The sequence below is a fragment of the Cupressus sempervirens genome, chromosome 2 (assembly GCF_028749045.1).
Source record: "Cupressus sempervirens isolate cs-2001-9-10 chromosome 2, ASM2874904v1, whole genome shotgun sequence".
Lineage (NCBI taxonomy): Eukaryota > Viridiplantae > Streptophyta > Pinopsida > Cupressales > Cupressaceae > Cupressus > Cupressus sempervirens.
Window position 1 is genome coordinate 569,335,229 of NC_143119.1, and position 24,223 is coordinate 569,359,451.

Below are 24,223 nucleotides of genomic sequence, written 5' to 3' on the forward strand. Positions count from 1 at the left end.
AAGAATCGACTTGGTTAGAGTACTTGGTGGGGTGACTTGATGAACGGACTTAAAGAGTAGACTTGGTGAGAGCACTTTGTGGCACGGCTTGATGAGCAGACTTAAAGAGTCAACTTGGTGAGAGTACTTGGCAGGGTGAACTAATGAACAGAATTAAAGATTCGACTTGGTGGGAGTACTTGGTGGTCTGACCTGGTGGGGTCAGTTGATGAACAAACTCAAAGAGTCAACCTGGTGGGAGTACTTGGTGGTCCAACCTGGTGGGTTGACTTGATGAACGAACTTAAAAAGTAGACTTGGTGAGAGTACTTGTTCTGGTGACTTGATGAACGGTCTTACAGATTTGACTTGGTGGGGTGACTTGATGAAAGGACTTAAATAATCGACTTGGTGAGAGTGCTTGGTGGGGTGACTTGATGAATGAACTTAAAGGGTCGACTTGGCAGAGTGACTTGATAAATGAACCTAAAGAGTTGACTTGGTGAGAAAACTTGGTGGGGTGACTTGATGAAAAGACTTAAAGAGTTGACTCGGTGAGAGTACTTGGTGGGGTGACTTGATGAACGTAGTTGAAGAATCGACTTAGTTAGAGTACTTGGTGGGGTGAATTGATGAATGGACTTAAAGAGTCAACTTGGTGAGAGTACTTGGTGGCGTGACTTGATGAGCAGACATAAAGAGTCAACTTGGTGAGAGTACTTGACGGGGTTAACGGATGAACAAACTTAAGGAGTCAACTTGGTGAGAGTACTTGGTGGGGTGACTTGATGAACAAACTTAGAGGGTCGACTTGGTGGGGTGACTTGATGAACGAACCTCAAGAGTTGACTTGGTGAGAGTACTTGGTGGAGTGAATTGATGAACAAAGTTAAAGAGTCAACTTGGTGAGAGTACTTTGTGGGGTGATTTGATGAACGCACTTGAAGAATCGACTTGGTTAGAGTACTTGGTGGGGTGACCTGATGAATGGACTCAAAGAGTCAACTTGGTGAGAGTACTTGGTGGCGCAACTTGATGAGAAGACTTAAAGAGTCAACTTGGTGAGAGTACTTGGTAGGGTGAACTGATGAATGGACTTAAAGAGTCAACTTGGTGAGAGTACTTGGTGAGCTGACCTAGTAGGGTGACTTGATGAATGGACTTAAAGAGTCAACTTGGTGAGAGTACTTGTTCTGGTGACTTGATGAACAGACTTAAAGAGTCAAATTGGTTGGATAACTTGATGAAAGGACTTAAAGAGTCAATTTGGTGAGAGTACTTGGTGGGGTTACTTGATGAACAGACTTAAAGGGTCGACTTGGCAGGGTGACTTGATGAACTGACCTAAAGAGTTGACTTGGTGAGAGTACTTTGTCGGGTGATTTGATGAATAGACTTAAAGAGTCGACTCGGTTAGAGTACTTGGTGGGGTGACTTGATGAACGCACCTGAAGAATTGACTTGGTTAGAGTACTTGGTGGGGTGACTTGATGAACAAACTTAAAGAGTCGACTTGGTGAGAGTACTTGGTAGCACAACTTCATGAGAGGACTTAAAGAGTCAACTTGGTGAGAGTACTTGGTGGGGTGAACTGATGAACAGACTTAAAGAGTCAATTTGGTGAGAGTACTTTATGGGTCGACCTATTGGGGTGACATGATGAATAAACTTAAAGAGTCAACTTGGTAAGAGTACTTGTTCTGGTGACTTGATGAACGGAGTTAAAGAGTCGACTTGGTGGGGTGACTTGATGAAAGGACTTAAAGAGTCAACTTGGTGAGAGAGTACTTGTTGGGGAGACTTGATGAACGTACTTAAAGGGTCAACTTGGTTGGGTGACTTGATGAATGGACCTAAAGAGTTGACTTGGTGAGAGTACTTGGTGGGGTGACTTGATGTACAAACTTAAAGAGTTGACTTGGTGAGAGTACTTGGTGGGGTGACTTGATGAACGCACTTGAGGAATCGACTTGTTTAGAGTACTTGGTGGGGTGACTTGATGAATGGACTTAAAGAGTCGACTTGGTGAGAGTACTTGGTGGCTCGACTTGATTAGCAGACTTAAGAAGTCAACTTGGTGAGAGTACTTGGTGGGGTGAACTAATGAACAGACTTAAAGAGTCGAATTGGTGGGAGTACTTGGTGGGCTGACCTTGTGGGGTGACTTGATGAACAAACCTAAAGAGTCAACTTGGTGAGAGTACTTGTTCTGGCAACTTGATGAATGAACTTAAAGAGTCGACTTGGTGGGGTGACTTGATTAAAGGACTTAAAGAGTCAACTTGGTGAGAGTACTTGGTGGGGTGACTTGATGAACGAACTTAAAGGGTCAACTTGGTGGGGTGACTCGATGAACAGACCTAAAGAGTTGACTTGGTGAGAGTACTTGGTTGGGTGACTTGATGAACAGACTTAAAGAGTTGACTTGGTGAGAGTACTTGGTGGGGTGACTTGATGAACACAGTTGAAGAATCGACTTGGTTAGAGTACTTGGTGGGGTGACTTGATTAACGAACTCAAAGAGTCAACTTGGTGAGAGTACTTTGTGGTGCGACTTGATGAGCGAACTTAAAGAGTCAACTTGGTGAGAGTACTTGGTAGGGTGAACTAATGAACAAACTTAAAGAGTCAACTTGGTGAGAGTACTTGGTGGGCCGACCTGGTGGGGTGACTTGATGAACGGACTTAAAGAGTCCACTTGGTGAGAGTACTTGTTTTGGTGACTTGATGAATGGACTTAAAGAGTTGACTTGGTGGGGTGACTTGATGAAATGACTTAAAGAGTCGACTTGGTGAGAGTACTTGGTGGGGTGACTTGATGAACAGACTTAAAGAGTCGACTTGGTGAGAGTACTTGGTGGGGTGACTTGATGAACACACTTGAAGAATCGACTTGGTTAGAGTACTTGGTGGGGTGACTTGATGAATGAACTTAAAGAGTCAACTTGGTGAGAGTACTTCTTGGTGCAACTTGATGAGCGGACTGAAAGGGTCAACTTGGTGAGAGTACTTGGCGGGGTGAACTGATGAACGGACTTAACGAGTCAACTTGGTGAGAGTACTTGGTGGGCCGACCTGGTGGGGTGACTTGATGAATAGACATAAAGAGTCAACTTGGTGAGAGTACTTGTTCTGGTGACTTGATGAATGGACTTAAAGTGTCGACTTGGTGGGATGACTTGATGAAAGGACTTAAAGAGTGAACTTGGTGAGAGTATTTGGTGGGGTGAGTTGATGAAACAACTTAAAGGGTCGACCTGGTGGGGTGACTTGATGAACTGACCTAAAGAGTTGACTTGGCGAGAGTACTTGGTGGGGTGACTTGATGAATGAACCTAAAGAGTTGACTTGGTGAGAGTACTTGGTTGGGTGACTTGATGAACAAACTTAAAGAGTCGACTTGGTGAGAGTACTTGGTGGGGTGACTTGGTGAATGAACTTAAAGAGGTGACTTGGTGAGAGTACTTGGAGACAAGAATTGATGAGCGGACTTAAAGAGTCAACTTGGTGAGAGTACTCGGCTGGGTGAATTGATGAACAAACTTAAAGAGTTGACTTGGTGGCAGTACTTGGTGGGCCGACCTGGCGGGGTGACTCGATGAACGAACTTAAAGAGTCAACTTGGTGAGAGTACTTGTTTTTGTGACTTGATGAACGGACTTAAAGGGTTGACTTGGTGGGGTGACTTGATGAAAGGACGTAAAGAGTTGTGTTGGTGAGAGTACTTGGTGGGGTGACTTGGTGAACAGACTTAAAGGGTCAACTTGGTGGGGTGACTTGATGAACGAACCTAAAGAGTTGACTTGGTGAGAGTACTTGGTGGGGTTGACTTGATGAATAGACTTAAAGAGTCAACTCGATGAGAGTACTTGGTGGGGTGACTTGATGAATAGACTTAAAGAGTCAACTCGGACCTAAAGAGTTGACTTGGTGAGAGTACTTGGTGGGGTGAGTTGATGAATAGACTTAAAGAGTCAACTCGGTTTGAGTACTTGGTGGCGTGACTTAATGAACACACTTGAAGAATCGACTTGGTTAGAGTACTTGGTGGGGTGACTTGATGAACGAACTTAAAGAGTCGACTTGGTGAGAGTACTTGGTGGCACAACTTGATGAGTGGACTTAAAGGGTCAACTTTTTGAGAGTACTTGGCATGGTGAATTGATGAACAAACTTAAAGAGTCAACTTGGTAAGAGTACTTGGTTGGGTGACTTGATGAACGGACTTAAAGAGTTGACTTGGTGAGAGTACTTGGTGGGCCGACCTGATGGGGTGACTTGATGAACAAACTTAGAGAGTCAACTTGGTGAGAGTAATTGGTGGGATGACCTATTTGGGTGACTTCATAAACAGACTTAAAGAGTCGAGTTGGTGAGAGTACTTGGTTTGCCGACCTTGTGGGGTGGCTTGATGAACAGACTTAAAGAGTCAACTTGGTGTGCTGACCTCATGGGGTGACTTGATGATCAAACTTAAAGAGTTGACCTGGTGAGAGCACTTGGTGTGCCGACTTGGGGAGCCTAGCTGGTGTGTCAAATTTGTGAGCAAGCTTAAAATGACAACTTGGTTGGGAAAGTTGGCAAGGCGAGATGGTAGGCCGCCTAGGTGAGCCAACTTATTGAGCAAACTTAAAGAGTCAACTTTTTGGGCTACTTGGTGGGGTATCTTGGCAAGCCCACTTGGTGAGGCAATCTGGTGAGTGAACCTATCTAACCCTTGGCCGCCAGCCCTGAAGAGAGGCAACTTGGCAAGCTGACTTGGTGAGCAAACTTAAAGAGTCAACTTGGTGGGGCAATTAGATGAGTTGGGTCATTGAGGTGACTTGGTGGGGTGACTGGATGAGCTAACCATGCGAGAAGACCTTGAGAGTGAACTAAAAGTGTCAAATTGGCAAGCGTGCTTGAATAGTCGACTTGTTCAGCTGACTTGGAAAGTTGACATGGTGAGCAGGGTTTAAGATGTGACTTGGTGAGGTGATGCAGGAAGCTCCCCTTAATACCATAAACTTATAAGAGACTTGGCGAGTTGACCTAGCGAGAGAACTTAAAGAGTCAACTTGGCAATGTACTCGAGTCGGCTTGGTGAGATGACCTGGCGAGTGGGCTCAAAAAGTCAACATGGTGAGGTGACTTGGTGGGCCTACTTGATTAGTTGACTTGGTGAGCCGACCTGACGAGCTGACATGGTAAGCGAGCTTAAAGAGGTGACTTGGTGGGGTAACTCAACAAGCCAACTTATCGAGGCGATATGGTGAGTCAACTTGGTGAGCACACTTAAAGACTCAACTTTGTGAGGTGACTAAGTGAGTTAGCTTGTTGATACGAGTTGAGTGGGAGAACGTGGCGAGCAAACTTAAAGAGCTAACTTGGGCAGGCTGACCTGGTGAGCGAACTTAAAGAGTTGACTTGGCAACATACTTAAACAACCGACTTGGTGAGCTGACATGGTGAGTGGCCTTAGAGAAACAACTCGGTGGGGCAACTTGGTGAGCACACTTGCTGGGGCAAGGTGGTAAAATGACTAGGTGAGTCAACTTGGTGAGATGACTTAGGGAGCTGACTTGGTGAGCAAACTTAAGGATTTGACTTGGTGAGGCAACCTAAATAGTCAACTCTGTGAGCTGACTTGGGGAGCCAACATGGTGAGTGGTCTTAAAGAAGAGGTGACCTGGTGGGTCAACCTGGTGAGGCAAGATGGTAAGTCATCTTGGTGAGCCTATTTGACGAGCTGTGAGTGGAGTCAAAGAGTCAATTCTTTGAAGCAACTTGTTGGGGTTATTTGGCAAAGACCACATGGTCAGATGACTTGGTGAGCTATCCTAGCTAGCAAAATTGACAAGAAAACTTATATAATTGACTTGCTATCCCCAGCCAGGATCGCACACCTGGGTCAACCCAACTTGGGTCACCCGACTGGGTAAACCCATCTCCATCGCCCTAGCCTCGGGTGACTCAATTGGGTGGCCAGAGTGGGTCGACGAGGGAAAAATAAATCATGGGAGGCCCTATATAGCGAAAAGTGCTAAATTTTGGGCATTATGAAAAAAAAAAACAAGTTACCCACTTTTGGATCATGCACAGTTCTTAGTTCACTTATTTCTAAGCTGACTCGAGGTGTTATGCCTAGCTAGCGAGATTTGAGGTAGGGTAGCCAAAACGATCTAATTTGAGAATTTCCTTTATAAAAAGAGATCATGATAGGCCCCGTAAGGTGAAAAAGAATGAAAATTTGGGAGTTCAAAAAAAAATGTTACCCAATTTTGGATCGCGCATAGGGCTCGGGTCACGTAGCATCGAGGTGCCCTCGGTGACATGATTCGTGCGAAAAGTTGACGGTGGCATGAGTTATGCAAAAAAATTAGAGGCCATTAAGGCTCGAGGTGCTTCGAGTTGAGGTTACTGAGGTGGGTCGGGTTGAAAACTTTGGGCATTAACCAAAAAGAAAAAGTTAACTGCTTTTGGATCACGTACACGGCTCGGGGCACTTAGAATCAAGTCGAGCACGGTGACATGAGTCGTGCAAAAAATTTGGAGACAAATCGAGTCGGGGTATTTGACTCTATTTTAGTTTAAAACTTTTAGACTTGAAAAAAAAAAGAAAAAAGAAAAAAGAAAACGTTACCCAGTTTTGGATCATGTAAGTGACTTGGGCCACTCGGAATCAAGGCGAGTGCGATGACATGAGTCGAGCGAAAAAAATGGAGGCGGTTAAGGCTCGAGGCAATTTGAGTCAAGGTAGCTGATTCGATTCAAAAACTTTGGCCATTAGCCAAAAAAAGAGTTAATTGCTTTTGGATCATGTACATGACTCGGGGCGCATAGAATCAAGTCAAGCATGATGACATGAGTGGTGCAAAAAAATTGCATGCGATTAAGGCTCGAGACGATTTGAGTCAGGGTTGTTGACATAATTCAGGTTGAAATCTTTGGATGTTAACCAAAAAAGGAAGAAGTTAACCACTTTTGGATCACATACATGACTCGGGGCATCAAGTCGAGCACAGTGACATGAGTCCTGCGAGAAAATTGGAGGCTGTTAAGGCTTGAGGCAATACGAGTCAGGGTTGTCGACACAATTTGGGTTGAAAACTTTGGGCGTTAACACAAAAAAAATTGACTGCCTTTGGATCATGCACATGACTCGACGCACTTAGAATCAAGTCGAGCATGGTGACATGAGTCATTCGAAAAAATTGGAGGTGGTTAAGGCTCAACGAGATTTGAGTCAGGGTTGGGGTAGTTCGGGCGATTCGTGTCAGTGTTGCCGACATGGTTTGAGTTGAAAACTTTGGGCATTAACCCAAAAAAAAAGTTGACCTCTTTTGGACCACGTACATGACTCGGGGCACTTAGAATCAAGTCGAGCGCGGTGACATGGGTTGTGCAAAAAATTCAGAGGCGATTAGGCTCGAGGTGATTCGAGTCAGGGTAGTTGACTCGATTTGAGTTCAAAACTTTGGGCGTTAACCAAAAAAACAAGTTAACAAATTTTGGATCACGTACATGAGTTGTCTGCCCTCGTGAAAATTACAAAACCCCACCCGCTTGGAATTTCCAATCAAAAGATTTTTTTTCCCTCATGAAAATTTACAAACCCCACCCACTAAAAATTTGGACATGGAAGTTTTTTTGCCCTCACGAAATTTACAAACCCCACCCGCTCAGAATTTGGCACTTGGAAATTATGAAACCCCACCTGCCCAAAATTTGGACTTGGAAGATTTTTTTGCCCTCACAAAAATTGAAAACCCGACCCACCCGCAATTGCACTAATTACAAACTTGACTCACATGGAAATTGCACTTGGAAGACTTATTTTCCCTCGAGGAAGCTTTGGCACTTGAGAGATTTTTTCACACTTTTAGAAATCACAACACCCCACCTGTCGAAAATTTGGCACTTGGGAGATTTTTTCGCCCTTTCGAAAATTGCAAACCCCACCAGCTTAGAATTTGGGACTAGGGAGATTTTTTTTCCCCTCTTGGAAATTTTACAAAACCCCACTTGGCCGAAATTTGGCACTCATGAGATTTTTTTGCCCTGGGAGAAATTTCTACAAAACCCCTCCCTCCTGCCCAAAATTTAGCACTCAAGAGATTTTTCCACCCTGGCAGAAATTACGAACCCCACCGCCAAAAATTTGGCATCTGGGAGATTTTTATGCCCTCGCTAAAATTGCAAACCCCACCTGTCAAGAATTTGGCACTTAGGGAGATTTTTTCACCCTCCCAAAAATTGCAAACCCCACCCACCTGGAATTTGACACTTGGGAGATTTTTTTGCCGTCGTGAAATTTTTTACAAAACCCCACCCGCCTGAAATGTGGCGCTTGGTAGTTTTTTTCGCCTCGGCAGAAATTAAAAACCCCACCTGTCGGGAATTTGGCACCTGGGAGATTTTTCCAGCCTTGCAAAAATTGCAAACCCCACCCGTAGAGAATTTGGCACTTGGTAGATTTTTTTGCCCTCGCAAAAATTTTCACAAAACCCCACTCGCCCTCAAAATTTGGCACTTGGGAGCTTTTTCTGTCGTGGCAAAAATTACAAACCCCACCTGCTGAGAATTTAGCACTTGGGATATTTTTTCACCCTTGCAAAATTTTTTACAAAACCCCACCCACCGGGAATTTGACACTTGGGAGATTTTTTCTTCCTGGTAGAAATTACAAACCCAACCCATCGAGAATTTGGCACTTGGGAGATTTTTTGCCCTTGCAAAAATTTTCACAAAACCCCACCCACTCAGAATTTGGCACTTGGGAGATTTTTTCATCCTAGTAGAAATTACAAACCCCACCTATCGAGAATTTGGCATTTGGGAGATTTTTTTGCCCTCACGATTGCGATGAAACTAGAGAGAGATATGCACCGCATCTGGCATGGATTCTGACTTAGAGGCGTTCAGTCATAATTTGACACACAGTAGCTTCATGCCATTGGCTTTTCAACCAAGCGCGATGACCAAATGTGTGAATCAATAGTTCCTCTCGTACTAAGTTGAATTACTATCGCAACGCGGATCATCAGTAGGGTAAAACTAACCTATCTCACGACGGTCTAAACCCAGCTCACATTTCCTATTGGTGGGTGAATAATCCAACACTTGGTGAATTTTGCTTCACAATGATAGGAAGAGTCAACATTGCAGGATCAAAAAGCAACATCGCTATAAACGCTTGGCTGCCACAAGCCAGTTATCCCTGTGGTAAATTTTTTGACACCTCTAGCTTCAAATTCCAAAAGTCTAAAGGATCGATAGGCCATGCTTTCACAGTTTGTATTCATACTGAAAATCAAAATCAAATGAGCTTTTACCCTTTTGTTTGACACGAGATTTTTTTTCTCGTTGAGCTCATCTTAGGACACTTGCATTATCTTTTAACAGATGTGTTGCCCCAGCCAAACTCCCCGCCTGAAAATGTCTTCCACCCAGATCGGTGCACCTAGATGCACCTTAAGGCCAAAAATAGGGGCATTTCCCCATCTCTGCCTCACGGAATAAGTAAAATAACATTAAAAGTAGTAGTATTTCACTTGCGCTCAAAAACTCCCACTTATTCACACCTCTCAAGTCATTTCACAAAGTCAGATTGGAGTCAAGCTCAACAGGGTCTTCTTTCCCCATTGATTTTGCCAAGCCCGTTCCCTTGCCTGTGGTTTTGCTAGATAGTAGATAGGGACAGTGAGAATCTCGTCAATCCATTCATGTACGTCACTAATTAGATGATGAGGCATTTGGCTACCTTAAGAGAGTCATAGTTACACTCGCCATTTATCGGTGCTTGGTTGAATTTCTTCACTTTGACATTCAAAGCACTGGGCAGAAATCAGATTGCGTCAGCATCCGCAGGGACCATCGCAATGCTTTGTTTTAATTAAACAGTCAGATTCCCCTTGTTTGTACCAGTTCTGAGTTGATTGTTTGCTGGCTAGGGAAAGCCCTCTGAAGGGGGCATGTTGTGTTCATCGCCCGATCGACACACGACGGACCACCCTCACCACGGGAGTAGCTCGTGCAGGCCATCAACAGCCCACGAGTTCGGGGTGCAGACTCCTAGGCCTAGCCCTCAGAGCCAATCCTTTTATTGAAGTTACGGATCCATCTTACTGACTTCCCTTACCTACATTATTCTATTGAGCAGAGGTTGTTCACCTTGGAGACCTGATGCGGTTATGAGTATGACTGAGTGTGAATGGTACTTGGTCCTCTAAATTTTCAAGGGCCACTGAAGGTACATCGCACACTGCAGGATGTGCAGTGCTCTCCTAGCCGTTGGACCCTATCTCAATTGAACCGATTTTAGGGTGGGCAGGCTATTAAAAAGAAAAGAAAACTCTCCCCAGGGCCCTCGCCGACATCTCTAGATTATCTAATGTTGTCGTCCATCGCCATGTCTCAGTTTGAGAATATTAACCCGATTCCCTTTCGATGATCGCACAAAGTGCGCCCTTGAAATAGGGTTTCCCCATCTCTTAGGATCATCTAACCCATGTCCAAGTTCTATTCACATGAAACCTTTCCCCACTTCAGTCTTCAAAGTTCTCATTTGAATATTTGCTACTACAAGCAAGATCTGCACTAGGGGCCAGTCCACCTAGGCTCATGCCCAAGGTTTTGCAACAACCCCCATGTCCTCCTACACATTGGAGCCTGGCACTTGCCCTGATAGCCGAGTATAGGTTGTGCACTTCAGTACCATCCATTTTCGAGGGTAGTTGATTTGGTAGGTGAGTTGTTACACACTCCTTAGTAGATTTCAACTTCTATGACCACCGTCCTGCTATCTTAATCAACCAACACCCTTTGCGGGATCTGGGTTAGCACACAATTTAGCACCGTAACTTGGCTTTTGGTTCATGTTGCATCGCCAATTTTGCTTACCAAAAATGGCCCACTTGGAGCTCACAATTCTATGGTGTGGCTCAATAGAGCAGCCTTACTGACTTACCTATTTAAATTTTGAGAATAGGTCGAGGGTGTTATGCCCCCAATGCCTTTAATCATTTTCTTTACTCGATAAAACTTGCACGTGAGCTCTAGCTATCTTGAGGAAAAATTTAGAGGAAACCAGCTACTAGATGGTTCGATTAGCCTTTTGCCCCTATACCCAAGTCAGACAAACAATTTGCATGTCAGTATTGCTCCGGGCCTCCACCAGAGTTTCCTCTGGCTTCACCCTACTCAGGCATAGTTCACCATCTTTCGGGTCCCAACAGGTGTGGTCGCACTCAAACCCTTCATAGAAGATCAGGGTCAGTCGGCTGTGCACCCCTCGAGAGGGGATCTCGCTAGTCAGCTTCCTTGCACCTGTGGGTTTTTTGAACCCACCAAATCGCACACATGTTAGATTCCTTGGTTCGTGTTTCAAGATAGGTCGGATGGAAATCCCATTGGGTAGTGCCATGAGCACGCAAGTGCCTAAGAGTCTACCGTAAAGGCACGCGCTTGTGCTGCCGTGACAGCCCACGCTGGCACGTCTCATGAACCAAGTGGCAGACTGGCTCACACCATTTTGCATTTGATTAGGGCACATCGTCGGCCTCCATCAACTTCCCTCCTGGCAATTTCAAGCACTCTTTAACTCTCTTTTAAAAGTCCTTTTCATCTTTCGCTCATGGTACTTGTTCGCTATTGGTCTCTCACCTGTATTTAGCCTTGGACAGAATTTACCGCTCGATTAGGGCTGCATTCGCAAACAACTTGACTCATCGATAGCGCCTCGTGGTGCAACAGGGTCCAGGCCTGACAGGGCTCTCACTCTCTCCGGCATCCCCTTCTAGGGGACTTGGGCCTAGTCCGTCGCTGAGGATGCTTCTACAGACTACAATTCAATAGGCACGACCGTTAATTTTCATGCCAGGCTCTTCCTGGTTCGCTCACCATTACTAGGGGAATCTTGGTAAGTTTCCTTTCCTCTGCTTATTGATATGCTTAAACTTAGCCGGTATTCATGCTTGACTTGGGGATGCGGTAGAGATGCAGCATGCCTGCACTATGACGGGCCACTGGACCCAGAATAAAGTTCCTCGTGAGGAATCGTTTGATCAGCGCAAACCAACGCTGGCCTTTGGGAGCCACCACTCATTGCAATGGATCGATGAACCTCATGCTCATTTTAGCCGACCATGCCACTTGCAGACACAGACAACCATCTCTGCTTCTCACTAGGAAGGGAAATTTTGTAGTGTGACACCCAAGTAGACGTTCCCTTGGTCGAGGCCTTGGGTACAACTTGCATTCAAAGACTTGATGATTCATGGGATTCTGCAATTCACACTAAGTATCGTATTTTGCTACATTCTTCATCGTGGCGAGAATCGAGATATCCATTGCCGAGAGTTGTGATTTTGTTATGTTTTTATCTTTTGGCGACCCAAGTGCACAAGGAACTAGATTGTGCTTCATTTTTTGGATTTCTAAGGTGCGTGTTGCACCCATGTTTTGGGTGTTGACACATCCTGAACCCTGAGCACCCAATGGGTGTGACGAGGAATGCTATGGTGTGTCCCTGCCCCATCGCTTTGCAAAGGTGGTAGTCGACTCATGGGAGAGCCGTGTCATCGGATGGGGCCCCTGCCTTGCAAATCATGCGAGTGCACCCATCCTCAACATAGAATGCTCCAAGCGACGAGTTAACACACCTGGGCGAGGAAACAGGGGGTTGTGGCAGTACCAACTTGCCGCCATTGAAACAATGGATCCCTGGCACATCACCACGCACACGATCGGGCCATGAAATCTCAATGGGGGATGAAGCCTAATCTCCCTCTGAACTACAACTGAGTAGGGACCTCTCTCTCTGATGTAGACCTTGTTCAAAGGCACCGATCATAATCTAGATTGCATTCGAGTCTCTTTGCCCCGTAGGGAATCCACACTTTCAATCACGACATTTGATGTGACCCTCAACCTTGATGGTGTTGGAATCGTAGCTTGGCCATCCAGCACATCACTGTAGGGCCAAGTGTTCACATGTTGCCAAGATTTTAGGGGCGGGGAGGAGGCCAGCTCCATCCCCTACACGATTTAGGGTCTTGAACCAATAATGATCCTACCGAAGGTTCACCTACGGTCCTTAGAGCAACATTTGTCGATCCCTAGTCGGCATCATTTATGGTTGAGACTAGGATGGTATCTGATCATCTTCGAGCCCCCAAATTTCATTCTTGATTTATGAAAATATAATTGGCAAATGCTTTCGCAGTGGTTCATCTTCCATAAATCTAAGAGTTTCACCTCTGACAATGAAATACGAATGCCCCCGACAGTCCCTATTAATCATTACTCTAGTCCCCAAGGCCAACAGAACATGACTAGACTCTTATCATGTTATTCCATGCTAATGTATTCACAACATAGGCTTTCTTTGAGCACTCTAATTTTTTCAAAGTAACGGCACCAGAACTATGACCCAGCTAGTTAAGGCCAAGAAAATGCCATTGGCAGAAGGGACGTGAGGGCCAGTGCACACCAAGAAGGTGGACCGACTGTGATGACCCAACGTCCAACTACGAGCTTTTTAATTGCAACGACTTAAATATACACTATTGGAGATGGAATTACCATGGTTGTTGGAACCACACTTGCCCTACAATGGATCCTTTTTAAGGGATTTAGATTGTACTCATTCCAATTTCCAGACTCGATGAGCCCAGTATTCTTATTTATTGTCACTACCTCCCCATGTCAGGATTGGGTAATTTGCGTGCCTGCTACCTTCCTTGGATGTGGTAGCCATTTCTTAGGCTTCCTCTCTGGAATCGAACCCTAATTCTCCATCACTCGTCACCACCATGGTAGGCCTATATCCTACCATCGAAAGTTGATAGAGCAGAAATTTATATGAAGCGTCGCCAGCACAAAGGTAGTGCAATCCGTTGAGTTATCATGAATCACCAGAATAGTGGGCAAGCCCACACCGACCTTTTATCTAATAAATGCATCCCTTCCAAGAGTTGAGATTTGGTGCATGTATTAGCTCTAGAATTACTATAGTTATCCGAGTAGCAAAGTACCATCAAAGAAACTATAACTGATTTAATGAGCCGTCCACAGTTTCACACTCTGAAATAGTTCATACTTAGACATGCATGGCTTAATCTTTGAGACAAGCATATGACTACTAGCAGGATCAACTAGGTTTCTTCTAACAATGAGGGGACACCCAAGACTTGCTATAGCCAAGGGATGCCTGCCGCGATTGGAAACTGAAATTTGCATTCGTTCCATCATGCATCCTAACATAATCCTCGACACAAGCAACAAGAATGACATTCACAGCACAAGCAGGACTTGTAATGCTCAAAGAATTCACACAAGAGGAAAGTTTCCCATCATTGACCGGAGAGGACCAAATAGGGAGCCTCAGTTCACAGACACCTGGGAAGAATATCTCATACGAAACCCTTTACCCTCGAGCTCGCTGTCACCACTACTCGAAAAGAAGTCTCAAGTCTGTATGAGATGCACCGCGCACGTAGCCACCTCAATTGTAAGGCCACTCAGAGACATCCATTTCCCAAGCATATGGCTCCTACATTCTTGTTGAGGTGCACTCGCATAGACAAAAGTCTTCTCGATCGCAAAAAATATTTTCCCCATGACGAAGGGTTGGTTGTCGAAGTTCCTACAGAGACCACCGTGCTGAAGGGGGAAGGGCCGTGTGAGTCAAAAACATGGCTGGTCATGCGATTGGCGGGGGGGCATCACTGTGCACGCGACTACCTCAATTATAAGGCAACTCAAGGGCATCATGTATAAAACCCCCTATGCACATTTTTAGGTGATGAGAGCCCTCCCGGATACATAGACATGTCTCAACCTCTGCCAAATATCTCCTTTCCCAGCACAACTTCACTAACTGTTCCCTGTGACACGTGATCTGCCAGCGTAGGTACATAAAAGTTCCTACGAGTGAACACTCACACTAGCATTGTCGGACAAGCTTCAATCACATGAACATGCAGATAGCAAAGAACTGCACCATGAGGGAACCACCCGTGAGCACCCACATCTTGGCAAAAAGCATTCGTGTGATTTCTTCCCCTAGACAGACATGTTGGGCCTGCACTTATTAGAGCATTGCAAAGATGAGTGCTCTAGTTTGTAGGAGCTTGAGAAGAACATCTCGTATGAAACCCATTCCCCCAAAATTCTCTAATTACAAATGCTTGCAGCAGAGTCGTAATGCAAAGATGTACACCATGCACGCAACTGAGTAAGGACACTCAAAGACATCCATTTCCCAAGCATATGCCCCCTACACGCTTTTTTGGTGCACTCCGTACAAATGGCCACACTTTGACAAGCCCTCCCAAAATTTTGAATCTGAAGAGAGATGAAACGCCTTGGGATTTTTTCCCACACAATGCAACACTGAATACTCTATTTAGGGTGAAGCTTAAGAAGAGTATCTCCCGCAGTACCCATGAGCTGTAGCCATTTGGATTGCACGCACAGGATAGGGCATGGAGAGTTTCTGCATCCAAACAAAAATTAATGGTAATAGTCTATGCTTCTACTGGCCTAGACCACAAAAGCTGTCATGACAGTGCCATGCACTTTTGTAGGATGAGATAGTGAAGAGGCGAGCACACACCAAGAACGCACTAGCGACTAAATTATGTGGTAACCAAACCTTTCGCCAACCCCTCTCAATCCTAAGACCCTACCAATCGGAAAAACTTGAGGTGGAGAGTGGACCCTTGAAGAAATTAGGGACGTCGAGCAATGCACCCATGCAACCATCTCTTTCCTTCTTGCCATCTAGGTAGGATAAAAAAGCAATGATAGAACGTGCCAAGAGAATGAGCCGTTGGCTAAAAGATACCACTCCATACACTCAGCAACAAGCGTATCCTAGAATCGAACACCAAATGTGCAGTGTGTTGCGAGCCATGCAAACACTTACATTAAGGGTATCCAACAAAACAAAGCGACAAGTACCTCCCACCAGCTCTGCCATTGTGATTACCAAATGGGACATACTCACCACCATAAATTAATGACCATCATTACCATCTTGGAATAGATACAAGCACATCGAGCTCATCCGATCAACTGGATGAATTTCACCTTGAAAGGTCCCAATCCAAAAGTTTCAGAGTTCATCTCCTAGAACTATCAAGAACAAGGCCAATCTTACATGCAAACTCTGCTACTTTGCAAACATAGGTTACAATTAAAGAGCAATTGCAAAGCCATCACAATGGCCCGAGGCTAATGCTCTGAATAGGTCAATTTTCTCTTGCAACCACCATGTCGCCATTTATCGAGAGCTCTCTCCATTCACTTCATTCTGCACTTATACAGATCTGATGTCGTTGATTTTGTTTGGAATCTGAGGCCGCGTTTTTCCTTTCTCACACAAGCAATGGCTCTTCTGATCAATAGCCACAGGGAGCTTTCAATAAAAAAGGCTCCCTTGTCACTCGTGATGCATAGCCCAACTGCTAGATGACAGCTTGCCCTTCAGATTGCCATCCAGGCAACCACCACAACAGCACCATTGGAACAACAACCACTGCCGAACCATTCTGACAATTTTGTGCTGAAGAAGTTATTGCAAAGAGACGACTTTTGGGAGAGAGCCCTCCCAATGGAAATGATGCTGGTGCCAATATTTGAAATTTGAACAATGTGTTTTCCTTGAACACCAGCACTAATTATATTGGGGAGGGTCACCGAGAGATTTTTTTTATCAAAGCTCCCATTGTAGCCAGGATAGGCACAGAAAAAATTACTAGAGCACGAAGAACCCACCTCATGGCTAGACAATGGCTCGCCATTAGATCAACTCCCAAATCACTGAACAGAAACGCAGTAGAATGGCAACCGCTACCAAGTATCTTTCGTAATTGCGTTGGTCGAGTGATCAAAGAAGGTGATCTAAGAGAGAGTCCAAGGGTAGGCATTCATTGGGGGATTCATGCTGATGGCAAAAATTTATGTAATACCTGAGCAAACACCGGATGGAGGTGCTAGACGAGGGCTCCCATTTAGATCAAGTTTTAAAATCATGAAGTACACGCGGTGAGGGTTGAAAACCGCTACCAAACATTTTTTTGAAATTTCGTGAGTCGATTGATAAGAAAACATGATCTAAAGGAGAGTCAAGAAATAACACCTTGAGGGTGGGCTTCATGCACCTCTAATTGATTCAACATCAGTGTCCACCGTTTTGAAAATTGACACATCCATCTGCCTAGACACCAACGTTGAATCAATGAGAGGGGCATGGGAGAGGCTTGTGGAAACCACCTCTCCTATATTAGCTATTAGTGCAAGGCTCGCTCTGCATTAGAAATTAGCGAACACATTGACAACTGCCTTAAAAATCCAAATCGTTGAAAAATGTGACCAAACAGCCATCCACAACCCCATTTTTTATGAGGTCGACAGAGGAGCAAAAGATTGTCATCAGTTAGGAGATGTGAATTCATTGAGCCAAGGGAGTGAAATGGTCAACTTTTGGAGATCGGGTGGAACAGCTCAGGTGGGACAACTCGACAATACCATTTGCCTTGGTGCCTTTTTTGAGGTTTACTTGAGATGAGCGAACACAATGTCGGCCTTGATCGTCTAGGAGTCCAAGTAAGATGGCATGGCAACAACGGCTTGGTATTTGGAGTGCCCATGGTAGCTGGATGGGATTTTTTATGTTAGGTTGATTAACATTGATAGAGGATGAGACCAACTTGACATTTGGAGTTTCCTCAATAGCTTGTTAAGGATAGGTTGAATAGCAAAGACAGGCACAAAAATGGCTTGCAGGTTCACCGAGAGCTTTCAGTATCAAAGCTCCCATATAGCCATGATATGTACACCATGAAAAATTGCTAGAGCGCCAAGCACCCACCTAAATTTCTAGACAAGGGCTCACCATTAGATTGACTTCAAACTCAATGGACAGAGATGCTATATAATGGAAAATGTTGCTGCCATGCCTACACAAAATTGCATCAGTCAAGTTGTCGAAGAAGATGATCTAAGAGACAGTCCAGGCATAGCATTCGTTGGAGGATTCATGCCCATAGAAAATTGCCATTATACCAAGCAATGCTAGACTGCTAGACAAGGGCTCAAGTTTAGATCAAGTTTTAAAATCTCCAAAAAGACACGCCATGGGTCGGTAACCACTACCTCACCTTTTCCAAAATTGAGTGATTAGAAGACATGATCTAAAAGAGAGCTGAGGAGAAGCACTCAGAGGTCGCTTCACACCCCTTTAATTGATTCAACATTAGCATACACCAGTTGAAAATCCAACAATCCGATCCGCCTAGACACGAATGTTGAATCAATGAAAGGGGCATGGGAGAGGCTCACGGCAACCACCTCTCCTATATAAGCTATTAGTGCAAGGCTCGGCCACCATTTGTCAAGCACACTACCTCTCCTATATAAACTATTAGTGCAAGGCTTACTCTACATTAGAAATGTACATTCAATGGACAAGTACCTTAAAACCCAATTCAATGAAAAATGTGATCGAATTGCCATCCACAACCCCATTTTTTATGAGGTTGTCAATGGAGACAAATATTGGCATTGGTTAGGTGATTTGATTGCATTAGTTAAGGGAGTAAATTGATTAATTTTTGGAGACCTACTAGAATTTCTTGACTACCATTTTATATCGAAAGCTACCTGATTTGAAAATTATGACTCAAGTAAAATGGCTCGGGTGCCCATTTTATATCGCAAGCTAACCAAATTTGAAAATTATGGCTCGGCTTGAATTTTGTATCATAGCCAACAGAATTTGAAATTTATGGCTCAGCTAGAACGGCTCAACTTCCATTTTATATCCAAGGCTATCTGATTTGAAAATTATGACTCGACTTCATTTCGAGCACACTACCTCTGATATATAAGATATTAGTGCAAGGCTTGCTCTGCATTAGAAATATGCATTGATGTAGACAAGTGCCTTAAAAAATCAATTCATTGAAAAATGTAATCGAATAGCCATCCATGACCCCATTTTTGTTGAGTTTGGTAACAGAGCCAAAAACTGACATCGGTGACTTGGCGAGCAGACCTGGCTAGCAGAATTGGTAAGACTACTTGGTGAGCCGACATGGTGGGGTCACTTGATGAATGAAATTAAAGAGTCGACCTGGTGAGAGTACTTGGTGAGCCAACTTGGTGAGGTGACTTGGTGAACGAACTTAAATAGTCGACTTGCTGAGAGTACTCAGTGGGCAGACCTGGTGGGGTTACTTGATGAACAAACTTAAATAGTCAACATGGTGAGAGTACTTGGTGCGCCGACCTAGTGGGGTGACTTGATGAATAAACTTAAACAATTGACTTGGTGAGAGTACTCGATGGGCTGACCTGGTGGGGTGACTTGATGAATGGACTTAAAGAATTGACTTAGTGAGAGTACTCGGTGGGCCAACCTGGTGGGGTGACTTGATGAGAGTACTTGGTGGGCTGACCTGGTGGGGTGATTTGATGAACGAACTTAAAGAGTTGACTTGGTGGTCCAACTTTGTGGGGTGACTATATGAACAGACTTAAATAGTCGACTTGGTGAGATTAATTTGTGTTGTGACTTGATGAATAGACTTAAAGAGTGGACTTGGTTAGAGTACTTGGTGGAATGACCTGGTGGGGTGACTTGATGAACAAACTTAAAGAGTCGACTTGATGAGAGTACTTGGTGGGCCGACCTGGTTGGGTGACTTGATGAAAGAACTTAAAGACTCAACTTGGCAAGAGTACTTGGTGTGCTGACCTGGTGGGGTGATTTGATGAACACACTTAAAGAGTTGACTTGGTGAGAATACTTGGTGGGCCAACCTGGCAGGGTGACTCGATGAACGAACTTAAACAGTTAGCTTGGTGAGACTACATGGTTGGCCAACCTGGTGGGGTGACTTGATGAAAATACTTAAAGAGTCAACTTGGTGAGAGTACTTGGTGGGATGACCTCGTGGGGTGACTTGATGAATGCAATTAAAGAGTTAACTTGGTGAGAGTACTTGGTGGGCTGACCTAGTGAGGTGACTTGATGAATGAACTTAAAGAGTTGACTTGGTTAGAGTTCTTTGTGGGGTGACTTGATGAATGGACTTAAAGAGTCAACATGGTGAGAGTACTCAGCCTTGTGGGGTGACTTGATGGACAGACTTAAAGAGTCGACTTGGTGAGAGTACTTGTTGGGGTGACTTGATGAATGGACTTAAAGAGTCAACCTAATGAGAGTACTTGGTGGCCGGACCTGGTTGGATGACTTGATGAACAAACTTAAAGAATCAACTTGGTGAGAGTACTTGGTGGGCCAATCTGGTGGGGTAACTTGATGAACGGACTTAAAGAGTCGACTTGGTGAGAGTACTTGGTGGGCCGACCTAGTGGGGTGATTTGATGAACGAACTTAAAGAGTCAACTTGGTGAGAGTTCTTGGTGGGCCGACCAGGTGGAGTGACTTGATGAACAAACTTAAAGAGTAAACTTGGTGAGAGTACTCGGTGGGTTGACTTGATGAATGAACTTAAACAGTCAACTTGGTGAGAGTACTTGGTGGGGTGACTTGATGAATGAACTTAAAGATTCGACTTGGTGAGAGTACTTGGTGGGGTGACTTGATGAACAAACTTAAAGAGTCGACTTGGTAGGGTGAAATGATGAACGGACTTAAAGGGTTGACTTGGTGGGTTGACTTGATGAACAGACCTAAAGAATTTACTTGGTGAGAGTACTTGGTGGGGTGACTTGATGAACAGACTTAAAGAGTCAACTTGGTGAGAGTACTTGGTGGGGTGACTTGATGAACGCACTTGAAGAATCAACTTGGATAGAGTACTTGGTGGGGTGACTTGATGAACATACTTAAAGAGTCGACTTGGTGAGAGTACTTCTTGGCGCGAGTTTATGAGTGGACTTAAAAGTCAACTTGGTGAGAGTACTTGGCGGGGTGAACTGATGAACAAACTTAAAGAGTTGACTTGGTGGGCCAACCTGGTGGGGTTACTTGATGAACGGGCTTAAAGAGTCGACTTGGTGAGAGTACTTGTTCTGGTAACTTGATGAACGAATGTAAAGAGTCAACTTGGTGGCACGACTTGATGAGCGAACTTAAAGACTCAACTTGGTGAGTGTACTTGGCGGGGTGAATTGATGAATGGACTCAAAGAGTTGACTTGGTGAGAGTACTTGGTGGGCCGACCTATTTGGGTGACTTGATGAATGCACTTAAATAGTCAACTTGGTGAGAGTACTTGTTCTGGTGACTTGATGAATGGACTTAAAGAGTAGACTTGGTGGGGTGACTTGATAAAAGGACTTAAAGAGTTGACTTGGTGAGAGTACTTGGTGGGGTGACTTGATGAAAGGACTTAAAGGGTTGACTTGGTAGGGTGACTTGATGAATAGACCTAAAGAGTTATCTTGGTGAGAATACTTGGTGGGGTCACTTGATGAATAGACTTAAAGAGTTGACTTGGTGAGAGTACTTGGTGGGGTGACTTGATGAACGCACTTGAAGAATTGACTTGGTTAGAGTACTTGGTGGGGTGACTTGATGAACGGAATTAAAGAGTCAACTTGGTGATAGTAATTGGTTGCGCGACTTGATGAGCGGACTGAGAGAGTCAACTTGGTGAGAGTACTTGTCGGGGTGAATTGATGAACAGACTTAAAGAGTCGACTTGGTGAGAGTACTTGGTGGGCCGAACTAGTGGGGTGACTTGATGAACGGACTTAAAGAGTTGACTTCATGAGAGTACTTGTTCTGGTGACTTGATGAATAGACTTAAAGAGTCAACTTGGTCGGGTGACTTGATGAAAGGACTTAAAGAGTCGACTTGGTGAGAGTACCTTGTGGGGTGACTTGATGAATGTACTTAAAGGGTCGACTTGGTGGGGTGACTTGATGAATGGACCTAAACAATTGACTTGGTGAGAGTACTTGGTGGGGTGACTTGATGAACGCACTTGAAGAATTGACTTGGTTAGAGTACTTGGTGGGGTGACTTGATGAACGAACTCAAAGAGTCGACTTGGTGAGAGTACTTAGTGGCATGACTTGATGAGTGGACTTAAAGAGTCAACTTGGTGAGAGTACTTTGTAGGGTGAACTGATGAATAGACTTAAAGAGTCGACATGGTGGGCTGACCTAGTGGGATGACTTGATGAACGGACTTAAAGTGTTGACTTGGTGAGAGTACTTGTTTTGGTGACTTGATGAATGGACTTAAACAGTTGATTTGGTGGGGTGACTTGATGAAAGGACTTAAAGAGTCAACTTGGTGAGGGTAATTGGTGGGGTGACTTGATGAATGGACTTAAAGGGTCAACTTGGCGAGGTGACTTGATGAACGGATCTAAAGAGTTGACTTGGTGAGAGTACTTGGTGGGGTGACTTGATGAACAAACTTAAAGAGTCAACTTGGTGAGTATAATTGGTTAGGTGACTCGATGAACGCACTCACAGAATTGACTTGGTTAGAGTACTTGGTCGGGTGACTTGATGAATAGACTAAAAGAGTTGACTTGGTTAGAGTACTTGGTGGCTCAACTTAGTGAGCAAACTTAAAGAGTCAACTTGGTGAGAGCACTTGGTGGGGTGAACAGATGAACAAACTTAAAGAGTCAATTTGGTGGGAGGACTTGGTGGGCTGACTTGGTAGGGTGACTTGATGAATGGACTTAAAGAGTTGACTTGGTGTGAGTACTTGTTCTGGTGACTTGATGAATAGACTTAAAGAGTCAGCTTGGTGGGGTGACTTGATGAAAGGACTCAAAGAGTTTACTTGGTGAGAGTACTTGGTGGGGTGACTTGATGAACAGACTTAAAGGGTCGACTTGGCGGGGTGACTTGATGAATGGACCTAAAGAGTTGACTTGGTGAGGGTACTTTGTTGGGTGACTTGATGAATAGTTTTAAAGAGTCAACTTGGTGAGAATACTTGGTGGGGTGACTTGATGAGCACCTTTCAAGAATCAACTTGGTTAGAGTACTTTTTGGGGTGACTTGATGAATGGAATCAAAGAGTCAACTTGGTGAGAGTACTTGGTGGGTCGACTTGATGAGCAGACATAAAGAGTCAACTTGGTGAGAGTACTTGGTGGGGTGAACTGATGAACGGACTTAAAGTGTCGACTTGGTGGGAGTACTTGATGGGCTGACCTGGTGGGGAGACTTGATGAATAGACTTAAAGAGTCGACTTGGTGAGATTACTTTTTCTGGTGAATTGATGAACAAACTTCAAGAGTCAACTTGGTGGGGTGACTTGACGGAAGGACTTAAATAGTCGACTTGGTGAGAGTACTTGGTGGGGTGACTTGATGAAGGGACCTAAGGAGTTGACTTGGTGAGAGTACTTGGTGGGGTGGCTTGATGAACAGACTTAAAGAGTCGACTTGGTGAGAGTACTTGGTGGGGTGACTTGATGAATGCACTTGAAGAATTGACTTGGTTAGAGTACTTGGTGGGGTGACTTGATGAACGGACTCAAAGAGTCAACTTGGTGAGAGTATTTGTTGGTGCGACTTGATGAGCTGAATTAAAGAGTCAACTTGGTGAGAGGACTTGGCGGGGTGAACTGATGAACGGACTTAAAGAGTCGACTTGGTGGGCCGACCTGGTGGGGTGACTTGATGAACAAACTTAAAGAGTCAACTTGGTGAGAGTACTTGTTCTGTTGACTTGATGAACAGACTTAAATAGTCAACTTGGTGGGGTGACTTGATGAAAGGACTTAAAAAGTCAACTTGGTGAGAGTACTTAATGTGGTGACATGATGAACGGACTTAAAGGGTCAACTTGGTGGGGTGACTTGATGAACGAACCTAAAGAGTTGACTTGGTGAGAGTAGTTGGTGAGGTGACTTGATGAACAGACTTAAAGAGTCGACTTGGTGAGAGTACTTGGTGGGGTGACTTGATGAATGCACTTGAAGAATCAACTTGGTTAGAGTACTTGGTGGGGTGACTTGATGAACGGACTTAAAGAGTCGACTTGGTGAGAGTACTTGGTGGCTCAAATTTATGAGTAGACTTAAAGAGTCAACTTGGTGAGAGTACTTGGTGGGGTGAACTGATGAACAGACTTAAAGAGTCAAGTTGGTGGGAGTACTTGGTGGGTCGACCTGGTGGGGTGACTTGATGAACGAACTTAAAGAGTCAACTTGGTGAGAGTACTTGTTCTGGTGACTTGATGAACGGACTTAAAGAGTGGACTTGGTGGGGTGACTTGATGAAAGGACTTAAAGAGTCAACTTGGTGAGAGT

General features: G+C 44.5%; 2 non-coding genes and 1 pseudogene across 2 annotated transcripts; all 3 read right to left on the reverse strand.

Annotated features, from left to right (window-relative positions):
- Positions 1-8,597: 8,597 nt before the first annotated feature.
- On the reverse strand, positions 8,598-11,947 carry LOC149574710 (25S ribosomal RNA). Its single transcript, XR_016361071.1, has one exon. It is a non-coding gene; the product is annotated as a 25S ribosomal RNA (ribosomal RNA).
- A 219-nt stretch (positions 11,948-12,166) lies between these two features.
- Positions 12,167-12,320, reverse strand: LOC149574711 (5.8S ribosomal RNA). Its single transcript, XR_016361273.1, has one exon. It is a non-coding gene; the product is annotated as a 5.8S ribosomal RNA (ribosomal RNA).
- Positions 12,321-13,022: 702 nt separating this feature from the next.
- On the reverse strand, positions 13,023-14,121 carry LOC149574712 (18S ribosomal RNA; annotated as a pseudogene).
- Between the last annotated feature and the right edge of the window lie 10,102 nt (positions 14,122-24,223).